The sequence below is a fragment of the Leptonychotes weddellii genome, chromosome 1 (assembly GCF_054177405.1).
Source record: "Leptonychotes weddellii isolate Sample4059 chromosome 1, ASM5417740v2, whole genome shotgun sequence".
Lineage (NCBI taxonomy): Eukaryota > Metazoa > Chordata > Mammalia > Carnivora > Phocidae > Leptonychotes > Leptonychotes weddellii.
The window spans coordinates 85,730,981-85,755,226 of NC_138369.1; the positions used below are offsets into that span (position 1 = coordinate 85,730,981).

The 24,246-nt window shown below is 38.1% G+C and overlaps 1 protein-coding gene across 1 annotated transcript in view; it reads right to left on the reverse strand.

Annotated features, from left to right (window-relative positions):
• The window catches only part of SLC9A9 (solute carrier family 9 member A9), a 510,696-nt gene that overhangs the window by 352,118 nt on the left and 134,332 nt on the right, over positions 1–24,246 (reverse strand). The window lies entirely within an intron of this gene.

The window sequence follows — 24,246 nt, forward strand, 5'->3', positions numbered from 1 at the left end:
TAAATTAACTTTGCATTTTGGTTCACTTTACCAGAGCAGCAATTTCTTTCCCATCCATGAGCTACCATTCCCCCCCATTCCTTAAATGTACACACACATACCCACACATACAACTTCTTGTTTCCCCCAAGCCCCATTCTTCAATCTTTAAAAACCTCTCAAGTGTCCCCCAGGACCCCAATTCCTCAGCAGAAACCTGGCTCACTCCTTTTTGATCCCTGTATTTGAATGAAATCACAAAACTTATCACAGAAGACACTGGGAGCTCCCTGGAGACAGGGCACATCTTTGCAACACGGGGTACTTGGCAAATGCTCAGTAAGTGTTTGATGCATGAATGACTGAGTGAATGAATGCATTAATGAATGAATGTTGTTACATGGCCTACTCCTGTGAAGGGAGAGGTGGTTGGCACCTGGCTCTCCTTCTCTCTTGAGATTATACTCATCTATAAAGATGAACCCTATGTTCCTAAAAGCAGGACTGAAGGACTTGTTTCTGGCAGCCTGCTGCTTGGCTACTGTATGCACACATATTATATGGAGCCTCTGAGCATACATCAGGACAGTAAATAATCACACACTGATTATCTGTGTTCATCAAAACCATTCAGTGTCTTGATACTTGAAACAGTTATGCAAAGTGTGAAAAGCAATCATTAGGAAAATGATCCACTGAGTTGATTGCCAAAGGGGTAAAGAGGATGACTGGGAATGATACTGATGGTAAATTTTTTTTTAAAGATTTTATTTATTTATTTATTTGAGAGAGAGAGAATGAGAGACAGAGAGCATGAGAAGGAGGAAGGTCAGAGGGAGAAGCAGACTCCCTGCTGAGCAGGGAGCCCGATGCGGGACTCGATCCCGGGACTCCAGGATCATGACCTGAGCCGAAGGCAGTCGCTTAACCAACTGAGCCACCCAGGCGCCCTTGATGGTAAATTTTTTAAGGCAGAGTAGGCATTTTCATTTCTGTCCTTTCCTATTTCATGGACTGTGAGGTTAGTAACTATGTTGTATAAAAGAATAGTGCTATGGGGAACAAAAGCTGAGTTTGAAGGTTTTGTAAATAGAAACAAGAAGTTTGGTACTTGTTCTGCTGCAGTGGGGAGCCAGGAAAGGATTTTTATCAGAAGACTGACAACCTGATTTTAGCTTTGGAAATAAAGCACAGGCAGCAGGACAGAGGACAGAATGGACATGTGGCTAGAGGCTTTCCCAAATGTTCTACCAATAAATTAGCTGTACTGAAATACAAAGAATCCTAGATTCAGGCTCACAAACTCCTGTATATCCTGCTTCACCCAGCACATCCACCTTCCTGGGTTCTGATAGGTCAATGGCCATGGTGCTTTGTACTTCACTTATTCATTGATTTTTATCTTCCTTGTGTGTCACTAGCCCTTAGGACACTGTTACAATATAGCAAGGCTTTAATGAGTGAATATATAAAAGGTAATGTCAGAGAGGACACAGCAAAAGAGACTGTATGTCCAAGATATTTGGGACGGAGAATTGATGAGACTTGGTGTTTGAAAGGCAGCAAGGGGTGACTCTAGGTTTCAATCTTAGACAATTAGTGGATGGGGCTGCATAAGAGAAATTAGTTTGTGGACAGGGGAATACAGTAAGTTTGGTTTTGGACATGCTGACTTAAATAGGTGGAATTTCAAATGGAAATTTCAGTAAGAAAGCTGGAAATAAAAGGCTGGAACTATACAGAGTTAAGACAGAAGAAAGAATTTGGGGGTTATAAGCATACAGATGAAACATAAAGCCACAAGAATGGCCGAGCACTTGGGCAAGGTATATAGACAAGGAAGAGAGTTCATAAGAGATTCTTAGGGACATTTACAGTTAAGGGGTGAGTGGAGAAAAAGAAGCATGAAAAACACAGTGGTATATTTGCCAAACCTGACCCTAAGCATGAACAAGTCAGCTGGAAACTATATCCATCATGAATTTCTGTAGATAGATTTTTTATTTACCGAAAATTATCCTAGAGGAAGGAATATTGAACTCAACAACCAGCTTTGGGATAGAAGGGACAACAGAAATAAAATGTTATGCATTGGCATGACAATTAGCCAGATCCCATTTTGCCAGCCATAGAATCAATTTCATTATTCTAGCTGAATAGGTCCTTAATGATGATAGGCAAAATGGCAGAGATGTATTCTCTAGTAGTGGGTAGGTGTTCACATTTGCTACAACCCTTACTCTTTGCAGGAAGTGGTAGGAGGGGTAGGTAGCAATTATCTCTGCTAAGTAATCTCTTTCTCCTTCTTAGATAGAGTCAAGACCTTGTATCTCATCAAAACAAAGAGGCTTCAGTTGGGGGGTTTTAATTAACAGCATTTTCCTTTCCCTAGGATCTTGTGGAATAAAAGTAAAGTTATTCTTAAACTACAAAATTCTAACATAGCAGCTTTATTGTTGACTTTCGTCTCTGTAGTTATTTGTATTTCTAAGCTCTGAAGATGACTTGCAGCTCATCTGCACTCCCAGAGAGGTTTCCTAGGCTCACAAATAAGGATGAAGAACCTGTGTTTCTTCCCCCTGCCTCCCAGTTATGGGGTACCCTCTGTGCTGAGAGGTACTCTTCATCTTTCCAGTGAGAACTTTAGGCTTTCGGAGAGAAAGGTTTTTAATTGAATATCTAGTTTTGTTCAAAATTGTTCTGGCATTCCCACAATTCCTTTTGCACAAAGAACTGAACTCTAATTCATAAGCGATATCCCACACAAAAGAGAAAAGCTATTATTTTGCACATTCCTATCTACCCTGTGAAGATATGGAACAACTTCGAAATAAAGCCAGGCAGTGTGACCTACAAGATGGAATATTTGCTGGGACCACAAATGAATTGAATAGGTGAGTCAGGAAATTCGCAACCCACTCTTACTGCTAAGCTTGGAGCTCTTAAAGAAACTCATTTAATTAGCTCACTGGCAGGGCTCGATCTTACACAGAATGTCCAAGACTCTGTGGCACCTTCCCAGGAGACAATCTCTTGGAACTGTGGTGGACACGCTCACACCAGCTCTGCACACACCTGGTTGGGTCTGTAAGGACAACCTGGGCCCAAGGCTGGCCAAAAAGCAGTGAGACTTCTTGTGAGAGTATGAGGAGAACACACTGGACACCATGTAGATAGGAAGGGATGGAGACACAATCCAATTTCTTACACCTCTGATTTTAGCAGGGATTTGGTCTTATTTGCCTTTGTCACACTTTAGTTCCACTTATCTCTTTGTGGCAAGTTCTAACACTCCATTTGGGGCTTGGGGTTCCTGTTCTTCCATATACCCTCTCCCTACCTGACTTTTTAGCTAGAGAAAAACCCATTTGGTCTCTCAAATTGGTAGTAAGGGATACAAGCACATATAACCTTATCCTTAAATAGATGACACACACAAACACACACACAGCTACTCCAGGTGAGAGTAGTGGATGATTGAGAAATGTCATTGAATCACTGGAGATTTCTGAGAAAATAAATAATTTCAGCAAACAGCAAGAGGTAGTGGGGGGCATGAATGATGAGGCAGTGGTGTGGATTGCACTTCTAAGAAGCTGGTGATGAGGGATGGAGAGAAAAAAAGTAGTCTATGGGGTATAAAGCCAGGTGAGACTTTTTCTTAGATTTCTAATTTATAGGTTGAACAGAATAAGCCAGAGGAAAGAGAGGTTGAAGACAGGGGAAAAAGAAAGGGAACTGCTGGAACAAGGTCGAGAGAAGGCAGAGACCAACTGAAGGGTTGAAATAAAGTTGTCTTCTCAGTAAAGCAAGATCATTTGCTGAGAGCAAGGGGACCAACACATGAATTAGAGGCTAAAGGAGGGTTGAAAATGGCCAGAATATCTGGTGGGGGGGGCATGATTCAAGTTTTATGAAAAATTATTAAGGTTATATATAGGGTAATTCTCATTCTTCAAGAGAAAAGCCCCAACAGTAAAGTAATATGATACTTTGATTAATTTCTTCATCATACCAAGAGTCTTGTCCCCTACTACAATTTATTATAGCATCAAAACTAATATTTTCTTTTTTTTTTAAAGATTTATTATTTATTTATTTATTTGAGAGAGAGAGAATGAGAGACAGAGAGCACGAGAGGGAAGAGGGTCAGAGGGAGAAGCAGACTCCCCGCTGAGCAGGGAGCCCGATGTGGGACTCGATCCCGGGACTCCAGGATCATGACCTGAGCCTAAGGCAGTTGCTTAACCAACTGAGCCACCCAGGCGCCCCAAAACTAATATTTTCTCATCTCAAATATAATAAGCATAACTGGAGATAATAATACAGATAATGACTGCCGGACCCCATCAATACATCCATGTGCTGATTCTTAAAAGATATTTTCCTTTTTCTTTTTCTTTTAATGCTAGTACTTTAACTGGCCACTTTTCCAATGCTCTTTCTCTTTCAGTCACTTCTAAGCCTTTGGGGTAATTTAGTGACAGTTTCTTCCCTAGGATCTCCATTAGTAGCTTTCTGACCCATATATTTTTGGTGTTTTACAAAGAATCTAAATTTCAAATGATATTTTAATGCAGCAGCTCTCAGTAACCTGGCACAAGATCTGCCTGAGTCCATGGACAACTCCACACAATAGTTCTTACCCCTGTTGTTCTAAGTTATCACTCAGTCTTGTCAAAATGCTGGCTTTCCCTGGAGAGTGCTTTCTGTGGTTTTCTGTGCAAATCAGTATGTATGACATTTGTCCCTGACACATGGAGAATCAAGTATCTCAGGCTTGCGCAGCAGAATTGTGTCAGGCCTGACAGGTGGAAAACCCTGGAATTCTCATAAGCAAGGTAGCATTTTCCTAATTCTAAAAGTGAGTATTGTGAAAATGTGTTTTCTTTTTCTCAGAGGGTTGATGGAGGAGGAAATTCTCCTGTAACTTTCCCCACTTTTCTGAAATACTGTACATAGTGAGATTTCAAGAGGAAGCTTCCAAAAAAATTGAAGTATCCTGAATACAGGCTGAAATACTGGAATTTTTTTTGAGCCTAAACCTTCTCAGTGGAGACTCGGCAGCAAAATAAGTACACAAATTGGTTTTGCCAGTCAAGCTCTGCTAATCATATCTCAGAAATACAACTAGAAAACCTCAACCTTCTAAAATAGATCAGAGAAACAATACTAGATCTAGAAAGCTAATCACTAGAAGTTTACTTCATTGAGGTAATTCTAAATGAGAAGTTACACAAAACACCATGAATGATTTAGCCTTAAAATATTGTAATTTTATTTTGGCCATCAATATATCATTTTGGTACAGAGTTAGTAGTGGAGAAAATACTATATGCAATAACACGATTACAGTCTTCTTCACCAAGGATCCTTGGGAGAAAGAAGCTCTCATGCCCCAAGGCAATGTTTTCAAAGTATCATCTAGGGACCCCTGGGGGTTTCTGAGACCTATCCAGGAAGATCCCCAAGGTCAAATTCATTTTCAGAGTAATATGAAAATGCTATTTGTATTTTTCATTCTTAATCTTTCATTTGTGTACAGTGGAATTTTCCAGGGGCTATATGAAGCAGGACAGTACAACTGAATGCAGAAGCAGATGTGAGAATCCAGCTGTCTTCTCTTACAACACACATTAAAAAAACATAAAGCAATGTAACTTTTCTTAGTAAATTTTTTTTGCTTTGGAAATTAATTTATTTTTCATAAAAATATGTTATTTAAGATGTAAATGGTTTATGGTTGTTATTTTCTTTATTTTTTATTTTTAGAGAGAGAGCAAGGTGCTCAGAGGGAGAGAGAGAGAATCTTAAGCAGGTCCCACGCACAGCATGGAGTCCAACATGGGGCTCGATCTCACGACCCTGAGATCATGACCTGAGCCAAGATCAAGAGTTGGATACTTAACCGACTGAGCCACCCAGGTGCCCCTATGATTGTATTTTCAATTAACAAAATATGTTTTAAAATTTTTTAAGTTCTAATATGGTAAATATTGATAGATATAACACACATAAAGAAAAACTCCTTGGGGTCTTAATTTTGAAGAGTTGCAAAGGGCTTGTGACAACAAAAAGCTTGAGAAGCATTGTCCTAAGGCATTTGTTGTATGTAATGAATTAACTTATACTCTATGCATTAAGTTAAGCATCATCTTGTAAAGAAATGAAAAGGGAAAAAACAGTCCCTCAAATAATTTTCCGTAGAGCTTAATTCTCATGTTGGATTTCTGTTGAGTAAGGCTCCCTAGATCTTACTATCTCTTGTCACACGGTAACAAGCTGATTCTTTTGGCATGCACGTAGAGGATTTCTATGAACTCTTAAATGAGGAAAATTATTCTTTTCACATTAACTCCACTAGTACACTTCTGGAATCACATTTCTGTCATTAGTATTTGTACTTGTTTAAGTCTTTTTTTTGGAATGTAAGTGCTTTGTGGACAGAGATTGTTTCTTCAATATGTAGATACATAATCAAAACATTAACAATCACACATCTTTTCCTTGACTTCAAACATGGCTGAATGGTGTTCCAGAATAATTTACTTTCTCTTGTGCTTAAAAACCAAAAGTAAGGTCCTTAGAAGTCACTAAGAATATAAAAAGGTCATCTGAAGATCATGACGTTTGGCATGAGAAGAGAAAAATAAATAATTTATATGAAGATTGAAAAGAGAGAAACCTGAGAATAAATCTGGTGTTGGGGGATGTTTTCCAGATTTTGTGTTTGGGAATTTATAGACTGAAATCTGCTGGAACTTTATCTAGTACTTTAAAATTTTTCCCAAAGTTACCTACAACAGGAATATTCTAAATTTAACATTAGCACAGAACATAAACATTTAATGAAGACCCAATTTTCTCACCAATGGTGTTTAATGAGCCATGGTGCAGTTTAATGGGGAATCTTTGCAGTATGCCCAATATCTGAGTGAGGATGACTCACCCTGTTGTACAAGGATTCTCCAATCAGGATTATGACCTAAGCATTTTGCCATTTTAAAAATGAATATGGTAGACAAAGGTTTGCCTACAAATCATGAAATAAATTCAGGGAAAAGATCAGTGGAGTCATAAAGCAGCCAAAATTTGGATGAGTCCCAAGAAATCAACACTTGGGGGTAAAGATATCACTGTGACCCATTAAATGTAACAATTGTAAGGAAAGAGATAATTGTGTTAGTCATGACCACAGTGCACATCAAATAAGTGGGCCTCACAAACAAATTTTTCTCTTGCTACAAAAATATATGAAGCAAATAGTGTCATATACTATAATTTCTCAACTTGTGGATCAAAACCCTGAGGGACAATAAGGAAGGTTTCAAAGTAAAGGGTGAATAGTCCTGTTTTCTAAGCAGATTAGCAAAACTGCTAAGAGTGAACAAAAGTAATTTTGAGAAGAGTCTACACTGAGCATGTAAGAGAGAAAGGGGAAAAAAAAGACATGAGGAGAGAAATCATATCATGAATCCATTCATTCCTGTCATCACTCTGTGTGGTAGGCTGAATAATGTCCCCCAAAGATGTCTATACACTAATGGAAGCTGTGCATATATTAGCTTATATGGCAAAAGAGACTGTGTAGATGTAACTAAGTTTACCTTAAAACAGGTAGATTATGTTGGATTATATGGGTGGATCCAACGAAGTCACATGAGACCTTAAATGCAGAGAAACTTCTTTGCCTGGGGTCAGAGAGATGCAACTGAAGAGAAGGAAGAAAAGAGACTCAAAAAAAAGGAATGCCAGGAAGATTTCATGTGTGAGAAAGATACCATACGCTTGCTGACTCTGAGATGCAGGAGATCACCTGCAAGGGCCGAAGAGAGACCTCTAGGAGGCAAGGGTGTCCACAGCTTTCTGTCAGCAAGGAAACAGGGACCCCCATCCCACAAGTGCAAGGAACAGATTCTGCTAGTCACCTGAATGAGCCTGGAAGTGGATTCTTCCTACAGCTTTCCCTTAAGAGCCCAGCCAATCAACACTTTTGATTTTGGCCTTGTGAGATCCAGAGTAGAGAACCCAGTTGAATCAACCTGGACTACTGACCTATAGAAGTATAAGATAATAAATCTGCATTATCTTAAGCTGTTTGTGGTCATTTGTTATAGCATCCTCAGCAAACCAGTATACTCTGCTCCCCTCTCACAGAAGGAACTACAAAATGATGGGCAGGTTAAGCCCCCAGGCATTTGACTTTTTAATACATGAGTTACTGAGTAAGGATGTGGCTAGAACAACCTTTCATAAGCCACAGTCCTCCCTGCCCCTACCCAACCACTGGTAGAAGAGAAGTCACTTAGGAATGTTTGGGTGGCTCAGTGGGTTAAGTGTCTGCTTTCAGCTCAGGTCATGATCCCAGGGTCCTAGAATGGAGTCCCCCATCCGGCTCTTTGCTCAGCGGGGAGCCTGTTTCTCCCTCTGCCTACCGCTCTCCCTGCTTGTGCTCTCTCTCTCTGACAAATAATAAATTTAAAAAAAATCACTCATTTACCCAGAATGTATTCTTTTATCGCTCATCAAATCACTTTATTTGCCAGTGTTTATCCTATCTGGGGTACACTGCTGAGCATGGTCAGCATTAAGAATTGGTGCTGAGGTAGGAATAACAAAGTCTAAACCAGGATGGAGGGTCAGCACAACTGGGCAAACCAAGTCTGAGGAGAGCAAGCCAAAAGTAATAAAGCAGCTTTTAAGCAAGCAATGGCCATTTTTATTTTTCTTCTTTAAACCTTTTCTTTGGTATTTTATAAATTTACTATAATAAGCATGGATTCCTTGTAGAATCAGAAAGTAAAAAAGCCATTTTAAAAATTGGCAAAACTTAATGAGGAGATAAAGCATGGAACTCGGAGTCTTTTCCCACAGCTCAGGAGGCAATACATGAGGACCCCTCCCCTCCTCACTCCTTCTCAGGACTTCCTCCCTGGGCTTCCAGACTGCCAAGCCCTCTAGTATAGGGCACTGCAGACCTTTGCAAGGTCTCCCAAGTGCTCTCTTTTTTTACACTGGAGAGCCTAGCCTCTCTTTGCTTCCCTTCAGCCCCTCCAGCCTCTCTTTCTCACTCTCTCTTTTGTGAACCCATCACTTTAATACAAATGCTACCCAGGAATACCTCATCAGTTTCCTTCTCATTCTACCAACGTGTCCTGGGCAATCTCATCCACACCCAGCCTTCTTAATTTCCAGCCCATTCCTTTCTCTCTGTCAACTACAGACTCCCATATCCAGCCATTGCCAAGACAACTCCACCTGGAGTTCTTTCACTGGGACAAATACTTATTAAGCACCAACTCTGTGCCTGATGCTGAGTGTGGGTGTTCCCCACCCCCTAGCCAGCCCCAGTCAATCTGCTGCTCTTACTCTTGAATTACTGAGAAATGGCATTATCACCAACCAAGAAGCTCTTCGTTTGTGTTAAAAAATGTTGTGATTTATCTTCTTTGCAGTGGGAAGATCTCTGGACTTTAGAGGATATAATATCAAGAGGCAGGCCACACTTTGCAGTTCAGTAGTTTACAAGGTCAGTCAAGGAAAGAAAAAGAAAACAGTTCCAGAGGTGCTATATTACATCAGATACTGCAGCATGAACTAGCTTTGTCATATCTGAAATTTTAGCCCTCTATGGTAATCCTTTCTGGACTGGAAAATAATATAAGAATGCAGAAGTTTGACTGTAGATAAATGCATTTTCTTATGTGAAAGCAGCATTAAAAAAACAAAACAAAACAACCCCCCTGAAAAATAGTTTGCAAGCATTTTAACTTTTTTATGAATTGGTTCTCTTGATACAAAGTTGGTCATCACTGGTTATCAGTTGTTCATCTATATATTCCCCAATGCCTTTTATAGTTTCTGGCAAGCAGTAGACAATTGATTCTGTTGATCAAATGAGTGAATGAATGAATGACTCCTGAAGGTCATGCACCATGTAACTAACCCCTTGAGGGGCAGACCAGCTCCTGCCTCTCTTGTATTCTCCCACTGTGATCAGTCACTTCTTTGCCCACTCACTCACTGACCTGGCAGCACTTGTTTTAAAAAGCTGTCTCCATTTCAGTTCAAAATAATAAATTGAACAACACAATGCTTTTTATCTGTAGTACCCAGGTAAAAGGTCAGTCTCTGTCCTTTCTTGGCTATGTTCTAGGAAGGAAGCCACTTTGCAAGGAATTCTAAAGCAAGGGGCCACTGAGAGGCTGTGTAGGGCAAGAGGACCTAATCCCAATCAGCTACTAGTGGGTGCTCTCCTGGCTCCTCTAGGCATCTCATTCTTAAGGAGGCACTCACTTTCAGGGTTGTGCAGGCGCTAACTCTGCACTTACACAACTGTAAGAATAAGTGCCATCTTCAACCTCACTCTCTAGTTGCCTTACTCCTCCATGGTTTTGACCCCAGTCAGCCAAGCTGAGCCCTAGAGGGAGCCAGACAGCTTCTTGTCCAAGGAAATACTAAGAAATTTCCAAATCCGATTTGCCACAATGTGCAACATCTTCGTTAGCACATAAATGGAACGTGTGGGCTGGACGCTGACTTTCAAAACTTCTGCCCTGCAGGTCTGTCTTTGAGTATTGCTGAGAATGAACTGCTTTCATTTAAACAGAGCCATTCTGTTCCCCCAAACAGCGAGCCAGAGAGGTCTGTCAGCCACAGCTGTTTCCCAGCTGTCCACGGAGCCATTGAATTGCTCCAAACGGTTTTTCAGTGTGTTCTTGAAATTTCATCCTCAGAACACCTGGAGTCTTGCTTTATCCACTTTCAATACCCTGAAGCATTTATATAGTAGGTTGTCATCTATTATCTTCTCCAATTCTGTTCTGTGGAGTTGATTTTCCATACCTGAGCTTCTGATATATGAAGAAAGACCTTTGTGCCAAGACCACGCTATTTACAACTTTGTCCCAATATAGAGATATTGGTTGGAACTTGACTCTGATGTAAAACCAACCTGTATTCAGATCCTAGCTGTGATGCAAATAAACTTGGTGATCTTGAGCCAGTTACTTAACTTCACTAAGCTTTCAGTAGCCTTCGTCAGTACAGTGGAGATAAAACAAAAACAAAAACAAAAAAACCCAAAAAACCCTTCCTCATAGGTTTTTGGATAACAATGAAGTGGGATAATTCATGTAAAGGGTCTGGTAAATTATAGCTCAATTAATGGTGGGTATGATTACTGTTATTCATGTCATCAAAACCATCAGAGGGTTTGTCACTGTAAGATGGAATGATATCTTCTACCTGTGTGTGTCTTCTTTTACCCTCAAAAATTACTTCAAGAGAGAAAAATGGCTATTATCAAGCAGAGAAACCACGGAAACTCTTCTCTAACTCCCTCTCTCAGAAATTACCTCTTGGGGGCACCTGGGTGGCTCAGTCGTTAAGCGTCTGCCTTCGGCTCAGGTCATGATCCCAGGGTCCTGGGATCGAGCCCCGCATCGGGCTCCCTGCTCCGCGGGAAGCCTGCTTCTCCCTCTCCCACTCCCCCTGCTTACGTTCCTGCTCTCGCTGTGTCTGTCTCTGTCAAATAAATAAATAAAATCTTAAAAAAAAAAAAAGAAATTACCTCTTGAATTTCTGCACTTGGAAAGAATACCTAATTCTTGTTCACTGGGCATTTACTTTCTCTTTCAGAGACTCAGGGTTCCCATCTAAAAGTGAGGTTGAGTGAGTTTGTCTTTTAGGTCCTTCCAAAGCTAAAATTCTATGGCTCTCAGACTCAGACTCCAAACTGAAGATTCCAGATGTGGAGTGTATATGTTTTCCTAATTTTGCTGATGGAGCCTGGATGCAACACTGAAATCAGAGGTTACACAACAGCAAGTACAGACTAGTATTATGGACAAATGATTGTAAGTTTGATTCTTATCTGCATGAGTGAGGAGAGAGTTCTTATAATAGCAAGTGCATGTGCCCTCCTTGCCTTAACCCGGAGCCCCAGGATTATCAAGTCAGGACACCCCCAGTGGTGTCTGAGCCCAGGGAGATCTTGCTAAGTTTGAGCAAGTCATACTGTCTGTGGTCCTATATGGGAATGGAAAACCACTGCTTGTAGGGCCGTCTCTTACTGGAGAGAAACATGGTTCATAGTTCCTCCAAATGACAGGTTATCTCCTTCAATCAGGCAAAATGTTGGCTTATGGTGAGGAAAGCTCTAAGCCCTCCCAGGCCCCTCCCACCAGAGTGGTACCGGGGTCCGTGGGGCCCTTTCTCTGTGCTTACAAAGCTGCCGGGACTATCACTCTCTTATCTTTTAAACTTGTATCTACAGCCCTCTTTAAAGATTTTTTTTAAAAGATTTATTTATTTATTTGGGGGGAGGGGACAAAGGACAGAGGGAGAAGGAGAAAGAATTTCAAGCAGACTCACACTGAGCGTGGAGCCAGAAGCTGGGGTCAATATCACAGACCCTGAGATCATGACCTGAGCCAAAACCAAGAGTCAGATGCTTAACAGACTGCACCATCCAGATGCCCCTAAAGCCCCCTTTAGACTGGAACTTCTTGAGGGCAGGATCTGTGTCTGGTTTATTGCCCTTTCCCTCAGCCAGTCCTACAGTGCTTACTACATAGCAGGTGCTGAATAAATGTTTGCTAAGTGAAGTTAATCATAAAAAGGAGAACTTGACTATTGAGTTTCATTTTGTGTTGAGCCTAATTGGCACATCACTGTTCTATTTTGAGAAGTAGCAGTGGTCTAGAAAAAAGAATATTGGACATGCTTTGTCTCCCATTTCTGGCACTTGTAAGCCTTGTACATTTAAATAAACCACTTATGCATTTAGAACCTCAGTTTATTAGAATGGAGATAATTGACTGTGGTGATGATCAAATTAGATGATATATGTGTACACACTTAGTTAATGGTTGTTATCACTAGATGACATACTCCGAAGCAGGAAAATTCAGAGGGAGCTTTTCATTTGCTGCCAATTGGTGGCTTTGGGTTGCTTCTAAATATTGACTCAAGTGCACCATTGCTTTGATGGGTAATTCGAATAAAGATGTTACTGATTTTAGAACTAGCTGCAAATTAGCTAAAGTCAATAATATATTTTGATCATATGGCTGTTAGTATCTTGCAAAACCACAGTCTAGAAATCTAAGGAAAAAGAGGCTCTGGCTTTGGTATCAATCTTTCTTTAACTTACTATGAAATCTTGAGAAAATTAAAAAAATTCTCTGCACCCAATTATTTCACTTAAATGCATCCTCTCTACCCAAGAAAACTATGTGAAAATAACTGAAGTGCTGTGTGTGGAAGCTGTCTTGAGTTCTTTGAAAGAGATACATAATATAAATCTAAGCTGTTATTTTTTTTCTCAGTAAATTTGTTCAAGAATAGAATCTGGGTTTATGATGTTTTATGGACCTAGGTTTATGTAGAGGCTTTTAAACTGATACTATCCCTGTGCACCTAATATGGAATTGGATAGACACAGAAAATGCAGTTGAGTTCTGTTAAATGACACCGTATGCAGGCTTGAAACACACTGCATAGTGAAAATGGCTGGTCGCTCTGCAGTCTCCAGAAGCCTGTTGCCTTCCATGGGAAGTACGCTGTCTAATATCCTCTGACTTCCTCAGAGGTGTAATTTTTTCCTCTGGGAATTCAATGAAAGCATGAGAAAAGACCCTGAATATTCCCTCACTATTTCCCTTCTCCCACAGCAACACTAATACAATACTTCTCTACCAAGTATGATACTAAATGTAGAGTCACCCAAGTTTGTCCACAAATAACTGCACAAATGGTTCAAGGACATGAACCTTAAACTATGTGTAAGCATTTTTTTTTTCCTTCAGAATGTGGGCATACAACCATCTCAGTCTCCTCCTATGCTGCTTAGCAGATATTAAATGAATGTTGTCTCTGTTCTCTAAGCCAGACTGGTACTGAAGGAACTACTTTGTACATTACATCGTATTTTTGACTGCAAAGAGAAAGTTATTCAGTTTTCTCTTGAATTCCTGTGTAGAATGTTGATAATACCAGTGATGAGAAACCACAAACTTACTGTAGTCTAAAACTCTGAAATGCATAGGCAGAGGGGGCCAGAGGTGAAAAAAATACAATATATATAACTTTAAAAAGAAGACATGACCCAAACAAAAGAAATAGATGAAGACCACAATGAAATATTGAAAAACGACAGTGAGAGTGTGATCAAAGGGACTGAAGGAAAACTAAGCTGAAAAATAAAAACTCTTCTGATTATGACAATGTTGGTAATCATTTCTCCTATGTTAAAAAAAACCAAAATTCTAACCAGAGATTTCAAGGACAAATGAAAAAATATGAGACAGCCCTATTAAGTCACCCTTACTGGAGAGGCATTCCTCCAAAAATAACAGTTCTACTTTTAATTATAGGTTCTTGGGTCTGTTAATCAGCCATCTTCCTCAAGGCTAAGCTTGGTGCAAATAACAGACAAAGATTCAGCAAAATGCCCTGTTTAATTAAAAATAATTTAATTAAAAATATTTTTATACACATGACCAATCACCATTATTTATGCAGATGTTCCTTCATGGTTCTTTGGAAAGGCTTTTTTCCTCTTTTCTTTTTTTTAATATGCTGTTCTTCTGCAAGAACTGATGTGAAATGAGAAGCACTATGACTGGTGGTTAATACCTATTTTTATCAAAACAGCAGTGCAGCTCACACATCACCCGTGCAGCCGTAACCATAGTAACCCCAAATAGAAAGGGTCTTCAGATTATCAACATGATCAAAGGTAAGATAGTTTGTGTGCCTCTGGAATAGTTACACCGCAGAAAACTTTAAAGGATAAAGGTGGCTTTTTTCCCCCCCTACAACTTAAATGTTGAATGAAAATAGTGACTTGCAAGTACAGTGTATAAAAACGTCTCTCATTTTGGAAGACTCTTATTTCCTCAAAGTGTTAACAGAAAAGATGAAAACTCAATGCTACACATTTGTCCAGTGCTTCTATCTGATTATGCCGAGGAGACAATAATAATCATTTTGCCAAATTGGAGAATTTGTTACAGGGAAAACCCCACCCTTGGTTGGCCTGCAGGATGAGGAGCCATAATTTGTGTCCATGTGTTTGGAGGATGGCTATGGTCAGCGGTCACTGTAGACACACATTATGTGGGATAAGCTATATATGGTGATTCAGGGCTGGAATGGCAGTCCAATTATGAATAAAAGGAGCTTTTCATTAGAGAAACAGTGGAACTGATTTTAAAAAGCAGTGAAGTACCAACCCAATCACAGACCTGAATTTGGCTTTATAATTTGTGGTTGGGGTAGAGTGGAGTGGGGAGGGATGGGTGAGCAGGGAATAAAGCCTAGAACACCCATGCTCAATTATTCTACCAGAGGAACTATGATTTATATAATTCAAATAGATTATACAAGCCTTTATACAACATTTTGTAATGCCTCAGGTGACTACAAAGAGCAGCATCTGGAAGCATAGGGAAACTACTTGGAATTTTAAATATCTAAATGTATAGAAGATATTACAAAAAGTAGGGAATCCACATGAAGATAAATATAATTCAATTATGTTTTTCTTTTAAATCTCTTTATATTGGAGATTGACTATGAAAGTGGGTAAACAAGTAATGAAATATGAGAAAACAGTTATTTCATCATGGCTACTTAAGAAAACAATGCATATCTGGCAATTTTACATTCAATTGTAAACAAATAAGAATGCTATGATAGTGTTATCTAAAAAGCCAATAAAGTGACTTAGAAGAACTCATTGTTAGTAAAAATTTATTTAATAAGTTAGCAATTTATAAAAAAATTTCTATACAGCATTTCATTTGATCTTACAGCAATTCTGTGAAGAAATCGGAGGTATTTTCTATTTTGTTTTGTTTTTACAGTGTCTATTTTAAGGACATGGGAAGTGAGGTTCAGAGAAGTTAAAGCACTAAAACGTACTGCTCTATTCACCCATGACACTAATCTTGCTTTAATGAGCAGACACTTTTAATATCCAGGATAATTCGGCCACTAGAAGACGCTATCTTGACTTCATTTTTAGCTAACCCTCCTACTCCATCACATGCCTATTTTGTTTTTAGGGGCAGTTCTTCTTGGGATTAAAAGTTTATTATCCATCCCTAACTGTGATCATTTTATGCCGATAACTTCCTAGGAGCTCTCTTAGATTTTTAACCCACAAAATTAGGAGCTGGTGACATATTCTCCAGTGTCCTAACTCACACTTCCTCTCAGGACCAATTTGCCCCCAAATTAGAATGACACCTATTTGTGATTTTACGTAGCATATACTGGAAACACTGGGTAATGGAGAATGCCAGGAGACAGGTGGACTGGTGGCATCTCAGAAGGGCGGTCTCTACTCCAAGAGGTGGAAGTCTCGGAGATCAGTACTGAGCCGGCTTCACTCCATAATTCACTAGTTTACTCCGAAATGCAAATATTCCACCCATCAATTCTTATATCCATCAGGTCTCTGGACTAGCATCATCAGCATCAACTGGACACTTAGAATTGCAGTTTTGGACCCCATCCCAGACCTACTGAATTAGAGTATCTGGAGATAGAGCCCAGGAATCTGCATATTAACAAACTCTCCAAGTGAGTTTTAAGTACGCTCAAGTTGGAGAACCACTAAGTAGAGCAGGAATTACCTCAGCAATTATCTAATTCCTCTAGAATATATGAGGAAACTAAACCTAGAAAGGTAATGTAGACACCTGATTTGCCCTGTGAGTTAGTAGCAGGAACTGAACTAGACCTCAGATCTCCCAACTCCCAGTAATAAAAATAGCATGGTGCCATGACACTTGTCAAGTAGAGGCTGGTTGGGCTCAACATTAGCAAAGCAGAAACTTTGACTTTGTATCTATATTTCTCTTGGCTTCTAATTTCAATAAATGAATTATCATCCATGCATTTAATTTAGGCTCCAGACAGGATAATGCCAGAGTGAATTTTCTAAATTCAATTAACAAGAGCCAGTAGTCTCCTTATGAAAGCCAACATCCAGTGCTCAGGGCTTCATCAAACACTTGGGATTCTTAGCACACTTTAGCTGCCAGGGCAAGTCAAGATGTGTGACTTACATGTAATACACAAAGTCACTGAATTTTTTTTTTTTTTTTTACTTCATGGCATGTGCAATAATATATTGAGTTGGATGATTTTCCTTTAAGATCTTCTTATCACATTTCAGTGATTTACTAACGATATAAAAATGATTGGTTAATTTTCTCATTTCTGTGAAATTTTGAAGAGTTCTTTTTTACATACATAGATGTGCTTCCATATAAATGCATAAATGTGATCACATTGTACATATTCTGTTTATTTGCTTGCTTTGTTTTAATTACCTTTTTTCTTTTCCTTTTTAACATGACTCCCTTTTCCACAATTCTTCATTTCCTAAACTCATACCTTCCCTCCTCCTAAGTAACCCAATTTATAATCTAGTATATGTCCCACCAAAATCTCTTTATATTAAAATTTTCTTTTTAATAAGCATACACACGCATTTGTAACAGACGTTAAATCAGAAGTTTAAGGAACAAAGAAAAAAAATTACACGTTCAACAATAAGATGCACAATTTTAAAATATTTATCCCAAAATAAGTTACATGACTCCCTTAAACCTCTCACCTACATTAAGAATGAGAAAATGTCTCTCTCTAGACTCTAGCCTAGAGGTTAAGATTTGTGAAGGGAGTTGTTTTGCTACTTGTGAATCTCACGCCTATGGAGAGGGACTTTGGCTAGGCCATCAGACAGCTTACAATGTGACTAGAGTTTGGGGACACAGTGAAATACTCTTTGACTCTCACCTGAGAAACCTAATGGGCTATGGCTGTCCAGTTGCTCTGATGGTAGCTAATTATCTATCAAATAAAAAATTCCCTCACCTCATCTCTGCATCTACCTTTGTAGGCGTCAGAAACTGCATCCAGCAAGGGGTAGATGAGAAGCATGAGAAAGAATAAAGAACCCAACCACATCTCTTCTCCCAAAGGTAGGCAGCCTGCCTTCAACAGGCTAGGGGAGGTAGGGTAGAGTCTTAAATTAAATTGAAAACTTCCAGTATTATATGGGATTAGAAATGTTCATTGCTGAATTGAAACTCCAATTGCAACTTAAAGACCAAAGATTTTTATCCAGCAGATGGAAAAAAATGTAACCTCACCGAATACTTTAAAAGGAGCATGGGAGAGAATGGAACAGAGAAGCCCAGAAATAAACCCACGATTATATGATCAATTAATCTATGACAAAGGAGGCAAGAATATGCAATGGGGAAAAGACAGTCTCTTCAACAAATGGTGCTGGGAAAACTGGACAGCTTCATGCAAAAGAAGGAAATGGGATAACCTTATTAAACATACACAAAAATAAACTCTAAATGGATTAAGGACCTAAATGTCAGACCAGAAACCATAAAACTCCTAGAGGAAAACAGAGGCAGTAATTTCTCTGACATCATTCACAGAAACATTTTTCTAGAAATGTCTCCTCTGGCAAAGTAAACAAAAGCAAAATTAAACTATTGGGACTACCTCAAAATAAAAAGCTTCTGCACAGCAAAGGAAACAATCAATAAAATAAAAAGACAATCTGCTGAATGGGAGAAGATACTTGCAAATGACACATCTAATAAGGGGTTGGCATCCCAAATATATAAAGAACTTATACAACTCAACACCAAAAAACCTACAGATAATCCAATTAAAAATGGGCAGAAGAAAGAACAGACATTTCCCCAAAGAAGACATACAGATGACCAATAAACACATGAAAAAATGTTCAACATCACTCATCATCAGGGAATTGCAAATCAAAACCACAATGAGATATCATCTCCCACCTGTCAGAATGGTTAGAATCAAAAACATAAGAAACAACAAGTGTTGGCAAGGATGTGGAGAAAAAGGAACCCTTGTGCACTATTGGTGGGAATGCAAACTGGTGCAACCACTGTGGAAAACAGTATGGAGTCAAAAAATTAAAAATAGAATTACCACATCATCCAGTAATTCCACTACTGGCTATTTACCCAAAGAAGACAAAAACACCAATTCGAAGATATATACACCCCTATGTTTGTTGCAGAATTATTTACAATAGCCAAATTATGGAAACAACCCAAATATCCCTTGATAGATGAATGGATGAAGAACCCAAGTGTCCATCAATAGATGACGTAATGGGTAAATATACAGTGGAATATTACTCAGCCATGTTGTTGCTAGCTGCAACAACATGGATGGATCTAGAGGGTATAATGCTAAGTGAAATAAGTAGGTCAAAGACAAATACCATATGATTTCACTCATATGCAATTTAAGAAACCAAAGAAATAAACAAAGAAAAAAGAGACAAAGCAAAAACCAGATTCTTAACTAAAGAGAACAAACTGATGATTACCAGAGGGGAGGTGGGTCGGGGGATGGGTGAAATAGGTGAAGGGGATTAAGCATACACTTACTGTGATGAGCACTGAGTAATGTACAGAATTGTTGAATCACTATATTGTACACCTGACACTAATACAACACTGTATGTTAATTATACTGGAAGTAAAATTTTAAATTTTAAAAAAAATTTAAAAATAAAAAATAAAGGAGAAGTGGGAGGAAAAAAAAAAGCAATTTCTATGGTTATACCCCGTGAGTTCTGCTTTATATACACACATACATATTTGTCTATATATTAAAAATTGGAATCATAGTTTATATATACTTTTCTACATCTTGCTTTACAAAGTCAACAATGCCTCCTGGGTATCTCTCAAGTCAGCTGGAAGAGCACTAATTTATCCTCTTTAATGGCTACATGATATTTTATCGATGTCCTACAACCTTTCCAACAATTCCCTCATTGATAGGATTCACTTTGCTCCTTTTTGTTTTTGTTTTTTTTCTCCACTTAAAAAACATGTTGCAATAGACAGCCTTGTCCATACATTATTAAGAATCCAATATTTTTACTTGTGTGGGACAGGATCCAGGAGTCAGAACACTGGGTCAGAAGGAACTATGTATTTTAAATTCTAATAGCTGTTGCCACACTGCTTTCCAAAAGTATGTTAATGATTTAAATTTTCACTAGAAATGTGTAACAGTCTACTTTTCCCTGCCTCCCTGCCATCAATGACTGTTATTTGGCATTACAGTTGTTGCCAAACTGCTAGGTATAAAATGACATGCTGTTACTTTATTTTAGATTTCTATGACTTCTGGTAAGTTTGAACAACTTTGCATATTTGTACCCCAAGTGGACTTGCTCTTCTATGAATTGCCTCTTCATAATCTTTGTCCATTTTTCTGTTATTTATTGCCAGATTGACATTTTAAAGTGTTCTTTCTATATTAGAAATAATAATACTTGGGGGTGCCTGGGTGGTTCAGTCGGTTAAGTGGCAGGTCCTTAATTTTGGCTCAGGTCATGATCTCAAGGTCCTGGGATGGAGCCCCACATCTGGTTCTGTGCTCTGTGGGGAGTCAGCTTGAGGATTCTCTCTCTCCCTCTCCCTCTGCATCCCCCTGCTTGTTCTCTCTCTCTCAAATAAATAAATAAATCTTAAAAAAAAGAAATAGTAATACTTGGTCCTCTATATTTAAATGCTTTTACTCCAATGTGTTGTCTGCTTATTGATTTTCTTAATGGTTATCCTTTATTATTTAAATATATTTTTTATATACTCAAGTATGTCTATTCTTTATTTATCAATTCTGGGTTTCCGTTCTATGTTTATTGCAGCACAATTTACAATAGCCAAGATAAGGAAGAAACCCAAGTGTCCACTAATAATGAATTGATAAAAAAGATGTGAGATACACACACACACACACACACACACACAATGGGATATTACTCAGCTATAAAAAAGAATGAGGTCTTGCCATTTGCAACAACATAAGTGGACCTAGAGGTATTATGATAACTGAAGTAAGTCACACAGAGAAACACAAATAGCATATGATTTCACTTATATGTGGAATCTGAAAAACAAGACAAATGAACAAAGACTCAAAAAAAGCAGAAACAGACTCACAAATGCAGAGAAAAAACTGGTGGCTGCCCAAGGGGAGACAGTGAAGGGATAGGCAAAATGGGTGAAGGAAAGAGAGAGGTACAGGCTTCCATGTGGAATGTAAGTCATGGGGATGAAAGGTACACCATAGGGAATATAGTCAATGGCATTGTAATAGTATTGAATGGTGACAGATGGTATCTACACTTATGGTGAGCATAGCATAACGTATAGAATTGTTGAATCACTATGCTGTACATCTGAAACTAATGTAACATTGTGTGTCAACTATACTTTAATAAAAAGAAAATCAGAGAAATTTGAATGTGGATAGGTACTAGCTGATACCAATGGATTATGGAAAATTTATAGGTTTGATAATGGCTTTATGGTTACATAAGAACAATGCCCATAATTATAGAGATGTATAACAAAATACATGTGCATAAAATGACAATGTCTGAGATTTGCTTTCACATATTACTATCTACCACCTCTGAAAACAAATATAAAGTATATTTGTGTTTTATAAAAGCAAAATTACCATATTGCATATATTATGCTCCCAACTCTAACCAAGCAAGTCACAAATGAATTTAATTGGTCAAGGGAGCATTTTATTAACCAAGAATATAGATTCATGGAAATCCATTACTGCTACCAGGAAAACAGGCAAAACTGTGCATGTCTCACTTGCTGAGTATAAAATAGCAGCCTCATCTTAGTATAGGATAAAAATAACAATATATTAATAATAATAATAAAATTATCTCATGTAATCCTTATAAAGAATCTTTAAAAAGTCCTACTATGCTCATTTTATAGATGGAGAAACTGAGGCTCAAATAGGTCAGACAGAATGTAGATTTAAACACAGGCCTATCCCACTCCATAGTCAGTGTTCTTAATACTCAATGACTGTTCTATTTATTCAGTAAATATATACTATGCCCTGTATAAAATTTGACAGGATTTTTATATTTTGAGATCTGTAGATGCTTTCTTAGATCTAATCATTAAATGTTACTTAATGTTGATGATGCTAAAGATAAAGGAATGTGGGGTGCCTGCCTGGCTCAGTCAGGAGAGTGTGCAACTCTTGATCTCCGGGTTATAAGTTTGAGCCCCATGTTGAGTGTAGAGATTACTTAAAACAAATTCTAAAAAAAAAAAAAAAGAAATGGATCTTATTAAGTACTATATATATTTTGACTTATTTAATTGGAGAATTGAATAATAATGTACATTAACTTAATGAGAAGAATTATTAACTGTACTTTCCCAATTGGCCACACAGGTAGTTTCTATTTACTTCTTTGAGGCAAATATTTATTTCTGTTATTGAGTCTACCCAATTTAGGGCCATTAAATGTGTCAACATATTTTGAAATAGGGGTAACATAATATAAATGTCAAGTTTCTTGGATTTCTGACAAGCTCTATAAAACAAAACAGTAATGGGCATTAAAAAAACAACTCAGATTGTCAGACTTTAGGAACCTATGATTTATGTTTCAACTAAGGAAAAAAACACAGTTGAGACACTTGGACAGGAACTTATTTAATCTGTTTCTCTCAAGTCAGAGGTTGCAGTATGTATAGTTTTGAATGGCACATACATGATATTTAAATCATACAGAGCATTAATCTTGTTTCTCTTTGCTTTATTTCTGAAGCATGGGTGAAGCTAGTTTATGGGTTATTATGTGTTGGAGCAGAAAAATAGGACTGGAAAAAGAGACATTAGAAAGAAAACTTCAGACATACTAGTTCAAAATCATAGAAATAAAGTGCCTATATTTCACCAAAATGCCATAATCTGTGCAGTGCATTGTATTTGTGCTTAATTTTTCTACTCGACTTAAAATTGTTGTGGTATTTTTATTAAGGATCATATTTTTGTATGTAATCTTAAAAAACTGAGCTCATTGCAATAGAAACAAGAATGTTGGTGGCCAGGGGCTGGGAGCTGGGGGGGATGGGTAGATGTTGGTCAAAAAGTATCAATTTCCAATGATAAGATTAATAAGTTTTAGAAAGATATAGCATGTTAATATGTTAACCAAACTATAATATATACTTGAAAGTTTTTAAAGAAGCAGATCATGAACGTTGCCACCACCACACACACCCACACACACACACACACACACACACAGGTAATTATGTGAGGGGATGTTAACTAACTTTATTGTGGTGATCATTTTGCAATATATATGGGTATCAAATCATCACATTGTACACCTTAAATGTACATATTTATATGTCAATAATAACAAAGGTGGAAAAAAAGGATATTTTTTGACTAACAACCGTTCCATATCTATATTGCTCTATAGTAGTTCTGTCTGACAAAAATATAATGTAAACCACGTATGTAATTTTAAATTTTCTAGTAACCACATTAAAAAAGTAAAAATAAATGGGTAAAATTAATTTTAATAGTATATTTTCTTTAACTCAATATTAAATGAATCTCATAATTTCAAAATGTAATCAATGTAAAAATTATCAATGAGATATTAAACTTTTCTTCATATTAAGTCTTTGAATCTAGGGTGTATTTTATACTTACAGCCTTTCAACTTGGACTAGCCACATTCCAAGTAGCCATATGTGGCTTGTAGCCATCATATTGGACAGAAGAATTTTTTAGTAAGCCTTACCTAAAACAGGACAACCTGAATTAATTTTCTTGGAAAAAAATAGGACAAGTCTATGAAGTAAGAATTATTTTCTAGTTTTAAATACTGGGCTAATACTTCTGGAGTTCAAAATAGCACAGCTGTATTTGAGTCTCAGTGCAGCTGCATCATATAAAATGAAGACATTTTAATCCAAATAGGGAACAGAGAAATTGATGAAGTAAGAAAATGCACAGCCCAAATGTGCTTGAATGAGTGGCTTCCTGCAGACCTTGAAAGAAATCTCAGCCCTTAACATATATTGCATTATTAGTTTCAGAGGTACAGATCTGAGATTCAAGTCTTGCACAATTCACAGCACTTACCAGAGCACATACTCTCCCCAGTGTCTATCACCCAGTCACCCCATCCCTCCCACCCCACCCCCCACTCCAGCAACCCTCAGTTTGTTTCCTGCGATTAAGAATTCCTCATATCAGTGAGATCATATGATACATGTCTTTCTCTGTTTGACTTATTTCACTCAACATAATACCCTCCAGTTCCATCCACATCGTTGCAAATGGCAAGATCTCATTCCTTTTGATGGCTGCATAATATTC